This window comes from Sus scrofa, chromosome 7, assembly GCF_054392235.1.
Source record: "Sus scrofa isolate SSC_HxYL_T2T_F1_AM1 chromosome 7, Sscrofa_HxYL_maternal_Yorkshire_Landrace_v2.0, whole genome shotgun sequence".
NCBI classification, from domain to species: domain Eukaryota; kingdom Metazoa; phylum Chordata; class Mammalia; order Artiodactyla; family Suidae; genus Sus; species Sus scrofa.
In genome coordinates this window covers 4,417,113-4,439,079 of record NC_139389.1, presented here as the reverse complement: position 1 = coordinate 4,439,079, position 21,967 = coordinate 4,417,113, and the positions used below count along the sequence as shown (strand labels likewise).

The 21,967-nt window shown below is 51.1% G+C and overlaps 1 long non-coding RNA gene across 2 annotated transcripts in view; it reads left to right on the top strand.

The window, feature by feature from the left end:
- LOC102165101 (uncharacterized) overlaps positions 1–21,585 on the top strand; it is a 28,614-nt gene extending 7,029 nt beyond the window's left edge. The window contains exons 3-5 of one of the 2 annotated variants that reach the window (XR_014809151.1): positions 14,187–14,316; positions 18,035–20,642; positions 21,349–21,585. This is a non-coding gene — a long non-coding RNA (uncharacterized LOC102165101). Of the gene's footprint in view, positions 1–14,186; positions 14,317–16,966; positions 17,137–18,034; positions 20,643–21,348 lie in introns of those variants that run through there. The other variant, XR_002346281.2, reaches the window with a different exon arrangement.
- The last annotated feature ends 382 nt before the right edge of the window (positions 21,586–21,967 follow it).

Below are 21,967 nucleotides of genomic sequence, written 5' to 3'. Positions count from 1 at the left end.
AGAGCTGGGTTAGAGGTCGAGGCCCACGGTCCACGGCTTTAAGGCCTTGGGAGGGCGGTTTTCTAAGCCTCCGTTTCCTCATCAGAGGAAAACAGACCCCACGGTGTGTACAAAAGTACCGAGGTGGGGTAGCTATTATCTTTCTTTTTTATGAATGGCTGTTTCCCTTGCCTCTTCCCCCAGAACGTGGCCTTCCTGCCACTGACCTAATAGGGGAACTTCTCAGCAAATGTGTCTTGAAGCATGTAGGTGGAATTCTATGCACATTGGTGAGTGGTGCGTTTTCTTTCCCTGGGTGGTGTGAGAGCGGAGGGTGGCTGTGTGCACAGAGGTGGGGGACCACGCAGCAGGTGCTGTGCCAGGTGTGTCACAAGTGCTAAGGGGCTGCAAAGGGTCGAGTCCCCCCAGAGGGGCCTTCTTTAGTGATCCCACATCCCTTGGTGGGCCTCAGACACCTAGATTTTTTTTTAAGGGCCGCATATGGACGTTCCAGGCTAGGCATAGAATCAGAGCCGCAGCTGCCAGCCTACACCACAGCCACAGCAACGCAGGATCTGAGCAGTGTCTGCGAGCTACACCACAGCTCACAGCAGCACCAGATCCTTAACCCACTGAGTGGGGCCACAGATGGGATCTGCATCCTCATGGATCCTAGTCGGTTCATTACTGTGGAGCCATGATGGGAACTCCCTGAGACGCCTAGATTGTGAGTGAAGACTCCAGCCTTGGGGATTTGGGCAAAAGAGTGATGAAGTGGCGCCGTGTCCTGTTGCATCGCCTGTCCTTGGAGGCTTATCACTCACTGACAGATAACCAGGCTTGGCCAGATGACTCACGGGGGTGGCTTAAGTCCTTCCGGGATTGTTCATGGCCAGCTCTCTGGAAATTGAGGAAAACAAGCAAAAAGAGGAAGATGTGTTTGTTTGCTGGACAAATATTTACCAAGCACCACGATGTGACAGCCTGTCCTGAGCCACAGAAGATGCAGAGCCTTGAGCAAGACGGGCAAGTTCCAATTGTCCTGCAGTGACGATTCCAGTGAGAGCGGACAGGAAATAAATAAGGCTTCCAAATAAATAAACAAGGGACCTCTGAGAGCAGTAAGCACCCTGAAGATAAAGAACTAGGCAGGGGTTCTCACATTTGCACGTGCATCAGACTCACACGCAAGGCCAGTGAAAACACAGACGCCGAGCCCCACCCCTGCCATGTGGTTCTGGTTCCATGTGTCTGAGGAGAGCCTGGATAATGGGCCTTTCTATCACGTTCTCAGGTGATGCCGATGGTCCTTTTGTTGAGAATGACGGCCTAGGGTCTCCCCTCTCTACTCTCTCCCTGTTCAGAGGAACCTTTGGAATCTCATTGCTCTGGGGGACTGACCGTCTAGGTGGCCTCAAGGCGTGACGCTAGTCTGTGGCCTAGAATAGTCCCATCTGTTTGGTAGTTCCCATGGAGCAGCAGTTGCAAGGCCAGATGAATCTAAACAGTTCAGAAGCGATCCTTGCTCTGGTTGTAGCCAGCTCTGGGGCTCCCTGGGCCCTTCTCACCTGTTACCTGCTGGGCAGTGGTGTTTTGGTAAAAATCTGTATGGGAAATGGAGATGAAGGCATTAATAGATCATAACTTCCCCTTCCTATCCTCAGGGTCCAGCAGCATGCCTGCCCTAACGGTAAGTCATGCATGCTTGTTGACTGCAAACATTCATTCAATCATTTATTCACAACCAGGCACTTTGCTAGGTGCTGTGGGGCGTATAATGGCAAAGACAGAGCCAGGCCCTGCTCTCAAGGAGTTTATAGTCTAAGTCGGGGATGTCGACAAATTAACAGGTAGTTACTGTGCAGGGGTGTTGCCTTAAATTCTGTGCTAGGAGCAGGACGGGGGACTGTGGAACTATGTGGCTTGGGGAGGTCAGGAAGGCTTCCTGGAAGAAGTGGCATATAGCATGGGGGAGAGCGGGGTTGGATAAGCAGGAGTCTGCGTCTGCGCAGGCCCGGAGGTGGGAGGCACAGTCCCACATTGGCATCAGTTCAGGACAGCGGGGGGCAAGACCTGGGACTCGAGCTTGAAGGGCCTTGCAGGGTCAGTCGACGTTGGAGCCCAACGAAAAGAGCCACGTCTTAGGGGTCTCACCGGCTCCTTGCTATTGTCCCTAAGTGTAAAGGTTCTGACCTCACCCTGGGTGGGAATTTGTCAGACACCCAGGTTGGGGAAACTTGCTGTGGTGATAATTGGATTCTGTTTGGAGTTGGCTCTGCATACAGGTCCTGGTTCACAGATGCCACTTCCTCTCACCTGTTGAACGGGGAGTTCTGGGCAAACCAGTTTGGATGAAGGAAGAGGCTTGTTGAATCTTCACCATCAAAGAGCCTTCTTGGAACAAAAGTGGCAACTCTATTACAGTGTGGTTTTGGGGGAAGGGATTGTGTCCAAAATGGTTGTTGAAATACTAGAATATAATTTTAATTCCTGGCAAGGCACAGATAGTTTCCTGGGAGCTCTGTCTGCCTGCCTGGCGTGTAGGCCTGGCTAATGACTCTGTGACCTGGGGCAAGTCAGTTGACCTTTTGGCACCTGACTTTTTTTTTTTTGCTTTGCTTTTTAGGGCTTCCCGTGCAGCATATGGAGGTTCCCAGGCTAGGGGTCGAATTGGAGCTACAGCTGCTGGCCTACACCACAGCCACAGCCACGCCCAATCCCGAGTCGCATCTGCAACCCACACTGCAGCTCACGGTAATGCCAGATCCTTAACCCAGTGAGTAAGGCCAGGGATGGAACGCACATCCTCACGGATACTAGTCAGGTTCATTACCAGGAGCCACAGCGGGAACTCTGGCACCTGACTTTTTATGGTTACAAAATGAGAATAGACTCTGCCTCGCTGAAGGCCCTGGGGCTGTTGTGTATAGAAATGAGAGGGTGTTTGTGAAAACACTGGGCCTCAGGAGGGAGGTTCACATGAGCAGGGTGTTGATTATTAAAGGCGTTTAGCTGGTGCGGCCATGGTCGCTGGTTTCTGTCTGTGTGTGTGGACCTAATGGTTAACTATTCAGCCCAGGATCTGTGTCTAGTTTATTTCCATAAAAATACTTTCAGCTTGCGTTTGCATAGATCTTTTTCTAGTTTATTTATATTAAGAATAGTATGTTCAGAAACTTTCGCTTAATAAAACATCCCCAAGAGAAAGAGGATGGGCCAAACACACCTCTCGCAGTTCATTCTTAATGTACTTGGAGAAACAGCAGCGGTCTAGCTGCAAGCCTGTGTTTTGTGTGACAAATGTGTTATCGTCTCAACAGCTCTGTGAGTCCCGTTCCTTTTATTTTTATTTATTTATTTTTTTGTCTTTTTGGCTTTTCTGGGGCCGCTCCCTCGGCATATGGAGGTTCCCAGGTTAGGGGTCGAATTGGAGCTGTAGCCACCGGCCTACGCCACAGCCACAGCAACGCCAGATCCAAGCCCACATCTGCCACCTACACCACAGCTCAAGGCAACGCCTGGATCCTTAACCCACTGAGCAAGACTGGGGGCCGAACCCACAACCTTATGGTTCCTAGTCGGATTGGTTAACCACTGAGCCACGACGGGAACTCCGAGTCCCGTTCCGTTTAGAAACGCTGCTTCTCGTCGTGTTGAGATCCGCCTGCACTCCCACTCTCTTCACCCAACTGCGCCCTTTTGTTGAAGGACTCGGGTCTCATTCAGACTTGAAGACTGAATAACACCCCCGTGTCCCCATGGCCTTGTTTTCTGGCCAGGTGTCCTCCTGCTGCTGCTGACCTGGATTTTTTCCCTTCCACTTGGGCTATTTTTTTTTTTTTTTTTTTATGGTTACACAGTTTATTTGTTTTTACATTTTATCTTTTTTTATATCAATGGATTTTATTCCATTTATAGCTGTACAGCAATCATCACAACCAACTTGCACAGCATGTCCATCCCAAACCCGCAGCGCATCCCCCCACCCCCACCCTGTCTCCTTTGGAAACCATAAGTTTTTCAACGTCTGTGAGTCAGTATCTGTTCTGCAAAGATGTTCATTCTGTCCTTTTTTCTTAGATTTCACATGGAAGTGAAGGCATTTGATGCTGGTGTCTCACTGTCTGACTGACTTAGCATGATCATTTCTAGGTCCATCCATGTTGCGGCAAATGCCGTTCTTTCGTTCCTTTTAATGGCTGAGTAATATTCCATTGTGTGTATGTACCACGTCTTCTTGATCCACGCCGCTGTCGATGGGCATTTAGGTTGTTTCCATGTCTTGGCTATTGTACATAGTGCTGCAATGAACACTGGAGTCCATGTGTCTTTTCGAGTCATGGTTTTCTTAGGATAGATGCCCAGGAGTGGGATTGCTGGATCAAATGATAGTTCTATTTTTGGTTTTCTGAGGAAGCTCCATATTGTTTTCCACAGCAGTTACACTCCACTTGGGCTTTCAATGGATGAAAAATACGGAGGACCTGGAGTGGCGTTACCTCTAGCGAAGGCATGCAGAATTTTCTAACTGTTCTGGCTGTCCTATTTCTCGGGCTGGCTCACATCCTTGTTTTGCAGACATGAAAGAAACTCTCAGCTCAGGACACAGACTCAGGACACAGGGAGAGAGTCTTTTCCTGGGGTTTCTCTCTTGCTCACTCTCTTTCTTTTCATGCCTGATTTCCTTCCCATTTCTCTCTAGCGTTCTGAAGAAGGCATGGAAGGTGGAGAAAAGAGCTTCCACGTTAAAATGTGAGCCGTGTGCTCGGTGCAAGAAAGGGGGAAGTTACTAATTCTAAGAGGCTGAGGCCAAATGCAAATTGCAGTTCGTGGTTGAGAAAATAAACTCACTTTTTTCTCTTTTTTTCTTTTTTTAAAACCCTGAGGTTCAACACGTGGAGTCCTAAAGGAAAGCTAAGTACCTTTAATCATCCTTTGGATAAAGCATATAAAGCCAACTACTGTTCTTCTGTATGTGGCGTCTTAAGGAAGTGAAATTGGAACTAGAGTTAAATTTCTATATAGAGTTAACCTTCTCTTTTTTTTACCCCAATGGATGAAAATTAGAGTTTATTCAATAATAGTTATCTATTGTGCGGCTTTTGTTGTTGTTTTTTGCTTTTGAAATTTAATGACATTTTGGAGTTCTCTTGTATGTTAAGGATCCAACATTGTCACTGCAGTGGCTTGGATTGTTACTGTGGCGTGGGTTCGATCCCCAGCCCAGGAACTTCCACATGCCACAAGTGTGGCCAAAAAAGGAAAAGAAATTCAATGACATTTTATTTAACCAAATATATGAAAACCTTATCATTTTAACATAAGTATAAAATTATTATTTTTATGTCTTTTTTTTTTCTTTTCCTTTTTAGGGCCACACCCATAGCATATGGAGGTTCCCAGGCTAGAAGTTGAATTGGAGCTGACACTGCCAGCCTACGCCATAGCCACAGCAACTCAAGATCTGAGCCACATCTGCGACCTACACCACAGCTTGCAGCAAAGCCAGATCTTTAACCTCACTGAGCGAGGCCAAAGATTGAACCTGCATCCTCATGGATACTAGTCAGGTTCTTAACCTGCTGAGCCACAGCGGTAACTCCTAAGTATAAAATGATTAATGAGATAATTTATATTCTTTTTTCATGTGAAATGTTAGAGACGTAGTGTGGATTTCAGTTACAGCACATCTCAAACATCTGTATTTCAAGGACACAGTAGCCACTACTCATCATGGCTACTATTCAAAAGCAGAGCAACTGCGGGTATCATCCAGGTTAAATGTAAGTATAGTCACAGATTAATTACCTTACGAATTTAAAGAAAGTAGCGTAACATTCAACATCTCCTGAGACTGAAAGATGACCTGGAAGGTCAACTCCAGGAATGACCATAAACACCCCCATTATTAGATAGGCTTTGCTTTCAGCTTGATTTGCGGCTTAAATAATATAAAGTAAGATGAAATTAATTTAAGAAGGAAACATGTAAGTTACAAAATTCAAGTAGAACCTGCAGTTCCCGCTGTGGTGCTGTGGAAATGAATCCGACTAGGAATCATGAGGTTGCGGGTTCGATCCCTGCCCTTGCTCAGTGGGTTAAGGATCCGGCGTTGCCGTGAGCTGTGGTGTAGGTATCAGACATGGCTCGGATCCTGTGTTGCTGTGGCTGTGGCATAGGTTGGCAGCTGTAGCTCTGATTTGCCCCCTAGCTGGGAACCTCTATATGCTACCGTGAAAAGACAAAAAACAAAAAACCAAAAAAAAAAAAAAAAAAAAAGAAAAGGAAGAAAAATTCAAGAAGAACTTAATATTTTATAAATTTCTGTATTCTCTTGAAATGCAAACTTGACTTTGTCTGGACGCGCTCTGCAAGTTCAGTATAATGCAGTTTATTGCGGATTTTAGGAGGTTGGCTCATTTCAGAGCATCATGTCCTGTTTGAACACACATGGAAAGGCCCAGCCTGGAGCACCAGCCGCCTGGCCGGGCTTCTGGACGTTAGTCCTGCTTCCCCTGGGTCAACCTTCAAACCACCACTGAGACTGTGTTTCCAGAAACCGGAGCTGGCTGTGTTTGCCCTCAGCCGATCTCCTTCAGTGGCTCAGTAGCTCCTGATGACCTGTCCAGTCCTTTCCAGGTGCCTGCGGCCCAGTTCCAGCTCTCTTCCCAGCTCTCTTCGCTAACACCTCGGCTCTGGCTGCAAAGTATCTCTCACTGCACCTGCCATGGAGTCACCTCTCCTGCCTTCCTCCTTATCACCCAGCCTTCAGTCCCCACAGCCCCTCCTTTCAGAAACCCTCTGTGTCTTCCAAATAGGACATGGCTTCTTTGGGCTCCTGGAGCCCCAGGCCTGCATTGCAGCATCACCACCTCGTGCAAAATTGGAAGGGAAGGACGTGTGTGAGTCAACCAGACATGAGTGGCTCAGAGCAGGTGGTTGGTATTCGTGTCGAATCCATACCTCGGTGAATGGGATGGACTGAGGGAGAAAGCATGAACAGATATGAAAGTATCTCATGAGAATGGGGGATGGAGGACTCAGGTACCAGCACCAAGACCTTAGGAAGAGTGTTTATTCAGGGTGACTGGTGCCTGACCTTGTGTGTCCCTGGACCTGAGTTCTTCCCATGAAGAGAGGGGACTATGGGAGTTCCTGCCGTGGCGCAGTGGTTAACGATTCCGACTAGGAACCATGAGGTTGCTGGTTCGGTCCCTGGCCTTGCTCAGTGGGTTAAGGATCTGGCGTTGCCGTGAGCTGTGGTGTAGGTATCAGACATGGCTCGGATCCCGCATTGCTGTGGCTCTGGTGTAGCCTGGAGACTATAGCTCCGATTTGACCCCTAGCCTGGGAACCTCCATATGCCACAGGAAGTGGCTCTAGAAAAGGCAAAAAAAGAAAAAAAAAAAAGGACGAAGGTGGGGGACTGTGGACAAGACACCCCTCAGAGGGGAGGGTGGGTGAAGAGGACACCCACGCAGAGACTGAGGCAGGATGAAGGGGGTGCCTGGAGATGTGGGAAGACCTTGGAAGGGGTAAGAAAGTCCTTGAGAGGAGTTCCCGTCGTGGCGCAGTGGTTAACGAATCCGACTAGGAACCATGAGGTTGCAGGTTTTGTCCCTGCCCTTGCTCAGTGGGTTAATGATCCGGCGTTGCCGTGAGCTGTGGTGTAGGTTGCAGACGCGGCTCGGATCCCGCGTTGCTGTGGCTCTGGCGTAGGCCGGTGGCTACAGCTCCGATTCAACCCCTAGCCTGGGAACCTCCATATGCCGTGGGAGTGGCCCAAGAAATAGCAACAACAACAACAACAACAACAAAAAGACAAAAGACAAAAAAAAAAAAAAAAAAAAAAAAGAAAGTCCTTGAGAATACGTGGAATGTCAAGGTGGAGCTGTTTGGTGTTTGTGACTTTAAAAATCGCCCAAGTTGGAGTTCCCATTGTGGCTCGGTGGGTTAGGAACCTGACACAGTGTCTGTGAGGATCCAGGTTTGATCCTTGGCCTCGCTGAGTGGGTTAAGGATTCAACATTGCCATAAGCTTCGATGTAGGTTGCAGATGTGGCTCAGATCCAGTGTTGTGGTGGCTGTGGCACAGGCCCACAGTTGCAGCTCTGATTGGACCCCCAGCCTGGGAACTTCCATATGCCGCAGGTTCGGCTCTAAAAAAAAAAAAAAAAAAAAAAAAAAAGCAAGCCACACAAGTTGCCAGAACTACAAGAGAGGATTTTCAGAAGCAGAAAGCACTGCAATTTACGGAGAAGTGATCAGGTTAGAAGACTCTAAGCTGATTTTGGTCCTTTTTCTGTTTTCCGTTTGATTGTTAGCTGACTGAAGTCAAGGGCAATGTTGAGATTTTCCAATGATTTTCACTGTAAGAGCGATGCGTGCTTATGGTCAAAATAATGCACAGACATGCCGAATAAAGGTGACAGTCCCTTCATGGGTGTGCCGCTGGGAAAAGGCCTCCTGCCGACTGTCAGAAAATTGTACAGCAGCAAGTACGAACACCCCTCGATGTCTACTGTTGGGATGTCCCCGTGCTCCATCTGTGTCACCACACGTGGCCCCCGTGCCTCTGCAGGCTTCCCTCAACCCAGTCCCCTCCTGGGGGGCCCCGGGTCTTTCGCCACGTGGATGTGTACGCGTGCATGTGCAAACCTGTTTTCACGCACGCAGCTCATACGTAGCAAGAGACAGACGAGGAAGAAGCGGAGGTTTACAGACACAGGACCGCACTTTACAGGCTTCTTGGTCACGTGCTTTTTTCCCCTTGGCAAAGCATCTCGACTATAACTTCCTCTCCGTGTCTATCAATACCCATTTGTATGGGTACAATATAAAGGACTTTTTAAAATTACACGTAATGATGTAACGCGTATGAATAGTGACCATTTGGGTCCAGGTTAAATGGTACCAAGCTTTTGCCTTTCCGTAGATAATACAAAATTGGCCTCCAAAATGTATGCATTATACTGCTGTTTCTGCACATCCTTGCCAATATTTATTATCACTCTTTTATATTTTTATCAGTTTAGAGGAAGAAAAATGGCAACTCATTGTAATTTTAGTCTTTCTGATCCCTAGTGAAATTGAGCATCTTTTCATGTACTTATCAGCTACTGGTGTTTCTTTTCTGAAATGCATGGATTTTTCCTTCATATTTTTAAAACTGACTTAATCTTTACTGGGTATTGCATTGTAATGGTTGATTACAGGATTTTGCTTTCAGCATACATTCAATTCCTGTTAACTGCACTGGAAATAAGTGATGGAAGCTGAGTGGGAAAGAATGCAGTACATTGGAAAGATCGTAGTGTTTTGGAGCAGAAAGGGTCATAGAGATTATTTTGTCCAGTGGCCTTATTTTTCACAGAAAATTAATGTTTCAGGAGACAAAAGATGTCTCATACCTGGACAGCGGGAAGTCTGAAAATTGCTTCTTGTTCAAGTATTTTTTTTTTTTTTTTCCCTGCCTGTTGTCCCTTCATGAAACAGTGTTTATGAAGACTATCACTGGTTACCTTTTTCTGGGTATTACGTAGTCCAAGCAAATCTTCATTAATTTAACAGAAAGCAAATGCAAATCCGTTTGTTGGGGGGTGGGTGGAGGAGGAGCGTAAGCTTCACAGTCACTTGCAAATGGCCCGCAAGGTCTGTTTCCAGGCATAAAGCTCAGCACAGTTTCTTATTTTATTCTTTTTAGCTGCACCTGGGGCATGAGAAAATTCCTGGGCTAGGAATCGAACCCTCACCACAGCAATGATCCGAGCCGCAGCAGTAAGCACAAATTTTTTTTTTTTTTTTTTTTTTTTTGTCTTTTTGCCTTTTCTAGGGCCACTCTCGCGGCATATGGAAGTTCCCAGGCTAGGGGTCGAATTGGAGCTGTAGCCACCGGCCTACGCCAGAGCCACAGCAGCTCGGGATCCGAGCCGCGTCTGCGACCTACACCACAGCTCACAGCAGCTCCGGATCCTTAACCGACTGAGCAAGGGCAGGGATCGAACCCGCAACCTCATGGTTCCTAGTCGGATTCGTTAACCACTGCACCACGACGGAAACGCCATACAATTTCTTAGATCTATTGAGTGGGTGGAACAAATAGGTTTGTGGGAAAGGAGGCATTAAATGTTGATGACAGAGAAAGATATTTTTATTTTTTATCTTATTTATTTTTTATATTTTTAGCCACCCCACGGCATATGGAGTTCCCGGGGCAGGGATCAGATCTGAGGGGATGCGACCTGAGCCACAGCTGTGACCCTGCTGGATCCTTAATCCACTCTGCGGGGTGGGGGATGGAACCTGTGTCCCAAGATGCTGCTGATCCCGTTGCACCCCCATAGAAACTCCAAGATACTGTTATTTGTTTAAAGGGGGGGTGCTAGTAGACCCACTGCCCACATGGCACGTTTCCAGTGGCCCCACGTCTTCGTTTTTTGAGCCTTCCAGAATGCACGGCCAAGTATCAGGAGCAGTCATCTAATTCAGAAACCGCCTTCCTCCGACACTTAGGAAGATACCCCCACCACCGAGGGGTGTGCTTTTAGATATGCAGTGCCTTTGGTTCCGGCCAGAGCAGACTGGGTGTGAACCATCTGTTCAGCGAAGACAGAGCATGGAGGGGCCACGTGGCATGCCCTACACACACACACACACACACACACACTCACACGCACACACACACACACACACACACGGCTGCAGGCTGAGCTTTCCTGGTTCTCACATAATGTTAGCAGGAGGGGAGGTGAGATGGGCCAAACCAGGAATGTTCCCGGGCCTGTTGGCCAGACGGACCAGCAGAGCCTGGGGGCTGGTCTTCCTGCTCTAAACACATTAGAATTCCGATTCAACCCCTAGCCTGGGAACTTCCATGTGCCACGGGTGCGGCCCTAAAAAGACAAAAAGGGATTGGAGGCCTCCCTGAACTCGCAGCAGATTCCAGACCCATCATCTCCCTTTTTTCCCTAAACCACAGTCCTCCTTGAACCCTTCCCGAGTGGCTCCTTATCATCAGTCCTTTCCAGGCTGTGCTCACATGCTCTCAGTTATAAGATGGACATGGTTACAGTGACAAGACAGTTGCTTGGTGGGGCTTGGGGATCCGAGGTGGGCCGATGCCGTGGGGCGGGGCGAAAGGGGCATCAGAGGTGGAGGGGACTCCGTCGGAGGAAAAACAACAGGGCCTGGGAAGGGTGAAGAAGGATGGAGTGCGACAGAGACGGAGTCCGGGCTGCTGAGCCCCAGCACGTGCTTAATTATGCGAGTCACCCGGGAGAGGGAAAGCCACACGGCCGCGAAGGTTCTGCTTCCGCTTTCAGAGGGACGTTCTCTTGAGCCTGTGGGAGCCCGAGGCACTGGAGGATCTGTGGGAATGGATGTGCCCAGCGCTCCAGGGGGAACAGGACAACCTTTCCCGGCTCTGCCGAGAAACCTTCAAAGGGGTGATCTCTGAGTTCCCAATTTCAGTAGATTAACTGTGTGGGAAACGGGAAAAAAAAAAAAGGTGAAGGGGACCGACCTCCTTTTGTCCTGGGCGCTGGAGTGACCTCAGGACCATAAACCTCGCCTTAGCTCTTGGCCCCCAGGTGGGTCCCTCTCTGTGCCACTTAGCAATGCTTTCTTATTTTTATTTTTATTTTTGGTCTTTTTGTCTTTTTAGGGCACACCTGTGTCATGTGGAGGTTCCCAGGCTAGGGGTTGAATCGGAGCTGCAGCTGCCGGCCTACACCACAGCCACAGTGATGCAGAATCCGAGCCGCGTCTGCGACCTACACCACAGCTCAGGGCAACACCAGATCCTTAACCTACTGAGCGAGGCCAGGGATTGAACATGCGCCTTCATGGTTCCTAGTCAGATTCGTTTCTGCTGCATGACAGTGGGAACTCCTTACTTTTTTTAAAACCACTGGCGTCACTGTATAACCTGTTATGCTTTGTCCTCCCCTCTAGACTCTGGGGTCCCCAGGTGGGGGCTGTGTCACGACCCTGCGTGTTCTCATTTCACGTGGAGAGGGCGTTGAGCTCATCCTCGGGGAGCGAGCGACTGAAGGGTGAGTCGTGAGCTATGACTTACCTTCAGGACCGGCTTTGAGAATTCGGCAGCACCTGCAGGCTATAGGTGTGTATGTGACAGTGTCTGTCGCAGGGAGGCGACCGTCCATGTGGCTCCATCCCGGGTCCAGACCAACGAGTTTCTGATTCTTTGTTCAGTTACAGGGCATGGCCCACGGGGCTTTTCTCTGCGTTTCCTTAAGAAGTAGAGGCACAGCTCATTTTATTGTGCTTTGCCGGCTCTGCATTTTTTATAAATTGAAGGTTTGGTGGGGATGCTGTGTTGTCGGATGATGGTTATCTTTTTTTTTTCAGCAATAAAGTAAAGTGTTTTATTTTCTTTTCCTTCACTTTCCTTTGCTTTTTAGGGCCGCACCCACGGCATATGGAGGTTCCCAGGCTAGGGATGGAATCGGAGCTATAGCTGCCGGCCTACACCACAGCCACAGCAACAAGGGATCCCAGCTGCATCTGTGACCTACATCACAGCTCATGGTATCGCTGGATCCTTAACGCACTGAGCGAGGCCAAGGATCGAACCCACATCCTCGGGGGTACTAGTCGTGTTCTTTTTTTTTTTTTTTTTGTCTTTTTTTTTGGTCTTTTTGGGGCCGCATCCACGGCCTGTGGCGCTTCTCAGGCTAGAGGTCTAATCCGAGCTGTAGCCACCGGCCTACACCAGAGCCACAGCAATGCCAGATCCGAGCCGAGTCTGCGACCTGCACCACAGCTCATGGCAACCCCAGATCCTTAACCCACTGATCGAGGCCAGGGTTTGAACCCTCAACCTCATGGTTCTTAGTCGGATTCATTAACCACTCTGCCACGAGGGGAACTCCACTAGTCGTGTTCTTAAGCTGCTGGAACTCTAGCGATAAAGCGTTTTCAATGACGGCGTGCACATTGCTTTTAGACATAATGCGAGGTGCGCTTACTAGACGCAGCAGGGGGTTAACATAACTAATAGACACCGGAATCCGAAGCAGCTGTGGGACTTGCTTTGCTGGGTTTCGTGCTGGATCGTGGTGGCCTGGGCTGAGCCCTGCTGTCCCCGAGGTCTGCGGTGTGTGCGCGCTGCTCCTCTCTGACCTGTGCCTTGGGTCCAGGCGGAACTCCCTTCCAGCTCACTTGCCACAGAAGGAAAAGATCCCTTCAGATCCTCAGTCCTGGGGCAGGCGCTCCCCAGGTGGGACCCGACCCACCCTTTCTTCTTTCTTTGGACTCCGCTTTGATCTATTGTGTCTCCAAAACGGGAGGGTGCCTGAAGAATCCTCCTGTGTTTACCCAAGAGCAGGGAAGTCTTACCGACAAACCACAGTTCCAGAGTCCTCCTCACTGAGCAGGAAGCCCAAGGGCTGGGGCGGCTGCACACAGATGGTGGGAGGGGCTCTCTGGCTTTGCAAGGGCAGGTGTCCTCCTGCTGACGGTGTGGAGGGTGGTGGCAGGGACCACCGGTTCGTGGTTGGCTCGGGGAGAAAGGAGGAAAGAGAATGAGGTCAAGGGGAGACTCTGCATCCTGGAGACGGCTTTGTCCACCTGCAAGATTAAAAGCTCACATCCCTGCAGTTCTCTTGTGGTGCCATGGGTGAAGGATCTGGTGCTGTCCCTGCAGTGGCTTGGGTTACTGCTGTGGTTCGAGTTTGATCCCTGGCTTGGGGAGTTCTGCAGGCTGTGAGTGTGGCCAAAAAGGAAGAAAAGTCCACACCCATGAATGCTTATTCGACTCTGGGCAAGGGAGAGCCGCTGGGCACAGTGATGTGAGCCACAGGGAAAAGCCAGCAGGGGACCGGGGCTCAGAGGATAAAGTGGGGGCAGGATGGGAGCAGTGAGGCAGCGAGGCACAGTCCTGGAGAGAGAGAGAGATGTGGCAGCCAAGCTCCCTGGAAGATGCTAGAATCCAGGCTCTGGAACCGCAGTGTGGTTGGCGGGCAGTGGTGCCTCCCCTGGGCCTCATTAGAGTTACCTGGGGACTTTGCTCTGATGTTGGGCCCTTTTCCAAGTGAGTCTGTGTAATCGGCTTGGGCTTTGGCCCAGGTGATTCTCATGTGCCAGCTGCTTATGAAGGAAGGGGCAGTGCCTCCTGCGGAGGTGGCGGGAGAGGAGGCTGACGGGAAACCGAAGGAGAGTCCTACATGTATCATTTGTTTTTCCAGCTCTTTCAACCACATTTCTCAGCCTCTGAAATGCAGCAACTGCCCTGGAAGACTCGAGGTGACTGTGCAAGGAGGAGCTGCAGACGGCGTGCCTTGTGGGTCTGGAGGCAGGACTGGAGCCCCAGAGCAGGTGGGATGGAGGGAAGGTCAAGGTGGGCAGGAGGCACCAGAAGTACATCAGCGGGGGTGGGCCAGGGGCACGGATGGGGGATGGCACTCCATCACCAAGGCGATGCTACTTCCTCCTGCAGCCGTGGCTGGACCACGCCCTCCCATCACCTCATCAGTGGCTCCAGGTGCCTCTGTGGGCGTGTGGAGCAGGTTTGGTCACTTTCAGCTCATGGATGAGGAAGTAACCACAGAGACGGTTCTGTCCCTTTCCAGAAGAGGCTAGGACAGCGTGGAGCTCAGGGATTTCTGTTACAGGGTCTGTGATGTTGCTGGGAGCTGGTGAGGGCCACAGGCTGCCGTGCTCTCGGGACAGGTGTGGGCGTGACTCAGTGGACACAGGGGGAGGCAAGGCCCAACCGTGGCTCAGGGGTGGGCCCTGGTCCCTGGAAGGGATGCTTGCTGAGTGAGTCTGGCTATTTCAGGTGGGGAGACTGCAGACCAAGGCTGGTTGCTGCAGGTGCTGGGGGTTTGGTGGAAGGACAGTCAGAGAAGGAGGGAAGGCTGGAGATGCTTCCCTAGGCCTCTTGGGGAACGGGGAGCTTGTTCAAGGTCGAGTGTTACCCTAGCAATGGTTGTTCTCCCCTCAGAAGTGGTGATTTCCCACCATTGGGGTTCTCCCCCCATCTCTTCTCTCTGCTGCCTCACGGCTCCTGCTTTCTGCCATTTTCATCCGGCTCTCTATTTCCTGTCACCACCTGCTCCCTGGAGCTCCTCTCCAGGTGCGTTATATTTAAAGGCCCTTAACAGTGAGGGGGTCACAGGGCACCTACCAGGCTGGTCTCCAGGTGGCTGCGCTGGGGTAAGTCTGACACCTGGCCCCGTTAGCAGAGGCCAAGGTGGCAAGGCGACCACACGCAGAGCCAGTGTCCGAGCGGCTCGTGGCGTGGTGGGTCCCCAGAGCAGCGGCCCCATGCCTGGCTGAAGCAACGCAGAGCCCCTGTCCTCGGGGGATTTGGGAAGAACTGGGACACTAAGCAGCGCTCCAGAAATTCCAGGATTTCCAGACCGAGGGAACGAGAGGCAATTTGATGTTCCAGAGCGGAAGCGTTGGGCAGGAGCGTGGTGCCCGGGGCAGCCCTGGAGCCCGTGCCCCTGCCCTACATTTCCCTTCTGGAACATGAAATCGCCTCTGCTGAGACAGGGGCAGAGGTGGAAGAGGCGGAGGGAGGGGGACAATGTCCATAAACCCTCCTGCCCAGGGCCGGTCCTGATTCTGGACACGAAAGCCAGGCTGGGCTGGCAGGAAGGGTCTGTGAGCTTCAGCTGTGGGCCCAGGTAGGCTAGGACCAGTGATGGACAGATCGAGGCCGCACTGGACAAGCTCAGGTGGACCCGTGTGCAGCAAACCATGATGATACCACGTCTTCGTGGAAAAGGGGACTCGACACGTAACCCTTGGTGTCAGGACCTGCTCTGAAACGAAGAGGATTCCGTTCTCGCAGCTAAAGTCCTAAGTGATGGGAAACCCCGCCTCTGTGAACACACCCCAGGCACACACCCCACCGGAGCCCCCGGAAAGAGGGGGTGGCGGTGGGTGGCGAGTCTCCTGAGCATGTTCCACACAGACCGGAGGGTCCCTGGCCCTGTCCTGCTCCGGGGCTGCAGGCATGGGCTTGGGGTGGGGGTGGGGGCTGGACCCCTGGCTTTGACGACCCTCCTCAACCTGATCCCGTCTTTGCCAGGCCTGCCATTCCCAGGGCTTCCCCAGCCCCTCCGCCTGCAAAGCCAGTCCTGCTCACTCCCTGCTGTCCTTAGGACGATGGCAACTCACGTGAGATGCGTGTTGTCTGAATAATATGTAATTCAAAGCGAATACAAAGAGAATAGAGTCCATGTGTGTGGTCTAGCTAGTTCTCACAAAGCCACCCCTGCCAAAGTGAACTAAAGTCAGAGCAAATGTATTCTTTTTTATTTTTAAAAATTTTTTGTCTTTCTCTCTTTTTAGGGCTGCCCCCGCAGCATATGGAGGTTCCCAGACTAGGGGTCCAATTGGAGCTGGAGCCGCCAGGCTATACTAGGGCCATAGCAATGCAGGATCTGAGCCGCATCTGTGACTTATACCACAGCTCACAGCAACACCGGATCCTTAACCCACTAAGCGAGGCCAGGGATCGAACCTGCATCCTCATGGATGCCAGTCAGATTTGTTAACTGCTGAGTCATGATGGGAACCCCCCCTTTTTAAAAATTACTTTGAAGTGTGTTCTTTTAAAGACTCTTTGGAGTTCCCTGGTGGCTCGTCAGGTTAAGGATCTGGCGTTGTCACTGCTGTGGCGCAGGTTCCATCCTTGGCATGCCTGGGAACCTCCACATGCCATGGGCACAGCCAAAAAATAAAAAAAGGTCTTGGCATTTCTATTGTGGCTCAATGGGTTAAGAACCAAGGTAGGAGTTCCTGTTGTGGCTCAGTGGTAATGAACCCAAATGGTATCCATGAGGACGTGGGTTCCATCCCTGGCCTTGCTCAGTGGGTTAAGGATCTGGCATTGCTGTGAGCTGTGGTGTAGGCCACAGATGTGACTTGGATCTGGTGTTGCTGTGGCTGTGATGTAGGCCGGCAGCTGCAGCTCTGATTTGACCTCTAGCCTGGGAACTTCCATATGCTGCAGGTGCGGCCGTAAAAAGAAAAAAAGGTTCCCTGAGGGTGATGCCTGATGTGGCCCGCTGTCTGGGGTACAGGCTCCTAGTCCACCCCCAGAGGAAAGAAGAGAAAAGAAGAAAACAAGCCTCTTGGTCCCGCTTCGGCCCTGCTCTGTACTGTCCTCACGGGGTTACTTAGGCGAGTCCTGCCCTCCTTTCCTGCTAGACGGTGTGTCTCTAGGGAGGATTCAGGCCTTTTCATGCCATCACTGTGCACGGTCCACCGGCCCCTTCCGGATCCATCCCATCCGGGGAGCCTCTCACTCGGCCAGGGAGGTGAGTGGCGTTACCAGGACGCCGTCATTTGGGAGAGGCGGCTTCAACGCCCCTCCTCGGGGGAGAGGCAGCAGTCGTTTCAGGTACCCGAAGCGGGCTTCGAATCCTGGCTCTGTGGTCTTACGCAGGGTGCTTCACTTTCCCAAGCCTGGGTTTTCTCATCTATGGAAACATGACATTGACCTCGTCAAAGCCGGATGAGGCTGGAGAGAGTCGTGCGTCTAAGCCTCTCAGCACACGGCGCCTATCGGAGGGCAAAACGCTCGGGGATGCAGGGTCCTCTTGCCGTGAGCTGGGTCTGGCTCCCCCGTGATCTCATTCCTTATTTATTGAGCAGTTACTGTGCGCTAAGCCTGGTGCTACGCGCTCTGACCCTGGAAAGCTGCACAGAACGGTTGAGTGTGTTTCCTTCCTGGTTTAGGGGAGGAGGAAACGGAGCCCCAGGCAGTTTAGGTTCTTGACCGAGGTCACCCCACGGTGAAGTGACTCAGCCAGTATTTAAAGCCACGTCTCGCTAACGTTTATGATGTGCTTCTCGCCATCACACGAAGGAGCCTTTCCTTAGGGCCTGAGCTCAGCTCTGGGTTCAAAAGGAGGCCTGAACGACCTTCCGGCCCTGAGCACGTTACCTGAGTTAACGGTGCCAGTCGGGTTGGCTCGCGAGCCATCCAGGTGCGTGGAGGAAGCGGGAGTTACCGCTACGAAAGAATCAGTGGTTAAGCCGCCAGGGCCTTTGCGCTCCGAGGTCTGTGTCATTTCAGCCCTCGGCGAGGAAGCAGACGCCCACCGTACGCACATCTGGGTCTACCTGCCTCCCGTGAAGCAAGCCCTCTGTTCCTGGTCTGATTTCTGCAGCCTCAGTCAGACCCAGGCCACCTGCTCAGGAATCTAGAAGACAGAGGATGGATAAACAACAAGCAGCTACTGTCGAGCACGGGGAATCATAGCCAACATCCTGTAATAATAAGCCTTAATGGAAAAGAATAAACAAAGGAAAGTATGTATATACTGAATCACTTTGCTGCACAGCCGAAATTAACACAGAATTGTCAAACAACCACACTTAAACATTTTTTTTTCTTTTTTTTTTTGCGGGGGGGCACTGCCTCGAGACATATGGAGTTCTTGGGCCAAGGATCCGATCTCTGCTGCAGTTGTGACCTAAGCCACAGCTGTGGCAATGCTAGATCCTTTAACCCATGGAACCAGGTCAGGGATCGAACCTGTGTTCCGGCACTGCAGAGACACCTCTGAACCCATTGTGCCACAGCAGGAACTCCTCAATCAACTAGATTTTAATAATTAAAAAAAAAAAAAAGATGCTCGGAGTTCCCTTGTGGCTTAGCAGGTTAAAGATCCAAGTTGTCACTGCAGCAGCTCCAGTCACTGCAGTGGCACATTTTTTTTTTTTTTGTCTTTTTAGGGGCCACACCTGGGGCATATGAAGTTCCCAGCCTAGGGGTCCAATCGGAGCTGCAGCTGCTGGTTTACACCGCAGCCACAGCAACTTGGGATCTGAGCTGTGTCTGCGATCTACACCCCAGCTCATGGCAACACAGGATCCTTAACCCCCTGAGCAAGTCCAGGGATCGACCCATCCTCATGGATACTAGTGAGGTTCGTTCCTGCTGAGCCACGACAGAATTCCTGTGGTGCAGTTTTGATCCCTGGCCTGGAGACTTTTGTGTGCTGCAGGTGCAGCCAAAAAAAAAAAAGACGCTCAAGAAATACTACCTGCCAGTGAGTATGTGTGTGATGAAGGCTAAGCCCCAGGTTTTAGGTGCTCTCTGTGTTCTTCTGAAGGGGAGATTTGACAGGAGGTGGAAAGGATTATAGACTCCAGCCAGAATGGTCTGCACTCAAAAGCCTTTTGTTTAGGGGCTGAAGGAAGCTAGTAGTTATAGTATTGACCACGTATCTGGTACCCTGCCGGATGTCTTCGGCACCTGTTCTCCTTAAATGCTCCCCAAGCTGTGATAACTGGACCATCTTTGGCTGTAGGATGTGTTGTACTTACTGGTCATTGTGGCCACTGCCACCTGTCCTTCTGCCCCCCTCCCCCGCAGGGCTCTGTGAAGGGGTGGGGGCAGGGTGCGTGTGCCTCCCTCCCTCCCCCAAGCCCCTCCTGTGGGGAACTCTGCCCTCTGAAATGACACTGATTTCCCCCACTTGCAGCGGGAGAGTACAAGGTTCAGGAGCCTGCTCCTGGCCAGGATCACGGGACCAGCACCATGCCGAGTCAGGGCTGGAATCCACGCGGGTCTGGCTCGTCTCACCAGCACTGGCCGCCATGCCCTGTTTCATGAACTGAAACTTAAAGAGATCGGGATTTATTTTTAACTGAAGGTTGCCTAGCGCGTCTCCCTGGCAGGGCCTTCCCTTCCCCCTCTCCCACCGGAAGGGAGCCTGTCTCCACCAGGCCGCTCCCTTAGGCTGGAGTGGGAGGTTCAGAGGAGCCAGAGGCAGGGCTCTCGGGAAGGTGCTGGGGTCAAGGTTGTATCTGACTCGGATGGAGCGTGCTACCCTGAAAGACACTTGAGTCCATTGTTTGCAAACACATTTTTGGCCACAAGCAAACATCATGAGAGCCAGGAAATTAAATTAGCATAGAAGCAAATCAGATTTGGGAACTGGAGTTCCCATTGTGGCTCAGTGGTAACGAAAACTGTTAGCATTGATGAAGATGCGGGTTCGATCCCTGGTCTTGCTCAGTGGGTTAAGGATCCGGTGTTGCCGTGAGCTGTGGTGTAGGTTGAAGATGAGGCTGGGATCCTGCATTGCTGTGGCTGTGGTGTAGACCGGCAGCTGCAGCTCTGATTCGACCCCTAGCCTGGGAACTCCCATGTGCCTGAGGGGTGGCCCTAAAAACACAAAACAAAAAAAAAAATGGGGAACTATGTAATTTTCAAGGGTCCAAACTTCGGGATGAAAATATTTAAATAATTACGTGGACTTATTTTCATTTTCAGGGTGAGGTTTGGCAGCATGTGAACCAAAGCTGAACTGGATAATGAATCCAGTTTTCTCAGTGTTTGGCCTTGTTCGCATATGTGTCCTTAGCATGGACTAGAAGTTTGTGTGCTTGTTGAATTCACGAAAAAGGTGCTTTGCCTGCTTATTTTTCTTTTCCTCTTTTTTTTTTTTTTTTTTTTTTGGCTGCTTCGAGGCATATGGACTTTCGGGCCAGGGACCAGGGATCAGACCCAGGCTGTAGCTGTGACCGACACCGCAGCTGCGGCAATGCTGGATCCTTAACCCACTGTACCAGACCGGGGCTGGAACCTGCGTCCCTGTGCTCCCAAGATGCCGATGACCCCGCTGCGCCCCAGCAGGAACTCCTGCTTATTGTCCTATTCTGCTAAAATAGAGGTACCATCCAAGTTGCCAGTTTAGCCATTTTGCTGTGTGCGGCTGAGGGTATAATGCACATTGTTGAGCACCTCATGCCCCGAGCTTCTTCATCTTCCCACTGGGAACCTCCGTCCCCACTAAGTCCCCATCATCCCTTCCCAGCCTCTGGCAACCAGCCTTCTCCTTTCTGTCTCTGTGTGTCTGATGAGCTCTGGGGACCTCATATCGCTGGAATAAAGCAGTGTTTCTCCTTCCGGGGCTGCTTGTTTCACGGCGCATAATGTCCTCACGTTTCATCCACGGTGTAGCCTGTGTCAGAATTTCCTTCCTTTTTCGGGCTGGATCGTCTTCCGCTGTGTGTGTGTGTGTGTGTGTGTGTGTGTGTGTGTGTGTGTGTGTGTGTCCCATTTTGCGTACTGACACAATGGATCCTGGTGGGGGGAGGTTCAGCCTTCTGTGCTGCCAACTGCAGCCCACACATCACACCCCTGCTGTGCTGGGGGAGCCCCTGCTTTCAGTTGTGTCTGCTGTTGTCTATCCTGTGTCATCTCTGGCACTGAGGGCTACCACTCCTCCAGTCGCCCAGGAGAGCGCTGGCTCCACTGTGATGCCAAACAAAAAACAGGACGGGAAAGAGGTTTCTGACAACAAACCCGTGGCAAAGCTACTTTGCTTCCTGCTTCGGATCTTGCTATTAAATCGCTCCCTTTTACCCCCATTTCAGGGCTCATCAAGCTGCGGATCTTTCTGTTGGCTGGTCCACATGGGGTCCCCAGGGGAGCCACCCACTCGGGCACGCACGATGCTGGGCTCCTGGCCCTGGCTCGCCTCTGCAACAGCCTGCACAGGGTCGCTGGCGACTGGCAGCTGCCCTGTCACATCACTCTGTCACTTCCTTCCCCGTATTTCAAATTGAGCTTCTAAAGCCTGGAGCAGCTGCCTGTTTGAGAAGTCATTAAAAAAAAAAAAATCTGCAGTGAAAGTACAGCTCAGTTCTATTTAACTAGCTTTAAAAGTTTGTTTTTTTCCAGGTCTCAACTGTAATGCCTCTCGAACCCTTCCATCTGGGGATCTTTCTGCATTTCGGTTTCGCGGAGCCCCCCACACTCATTTTGGGGGGCCTGGGGGGAGGGGCAGGCCTGCCTTGGGCTTCATCGTGGTAAAGTTATTCTGGGTCTCAAAAGGCCTCATAAATCTGCTCCCCAGATGGGAGACTCCGTAAAAGGCTCCTCTCTCCGGGTGAGTCTCAGATTTCCCTTCCACTCAAATTCAGCAAATGAATAATCACATGGATGAGGTGAATTGCAACCCCGGCCCCCCAACCAACAACAACCACCACAAAT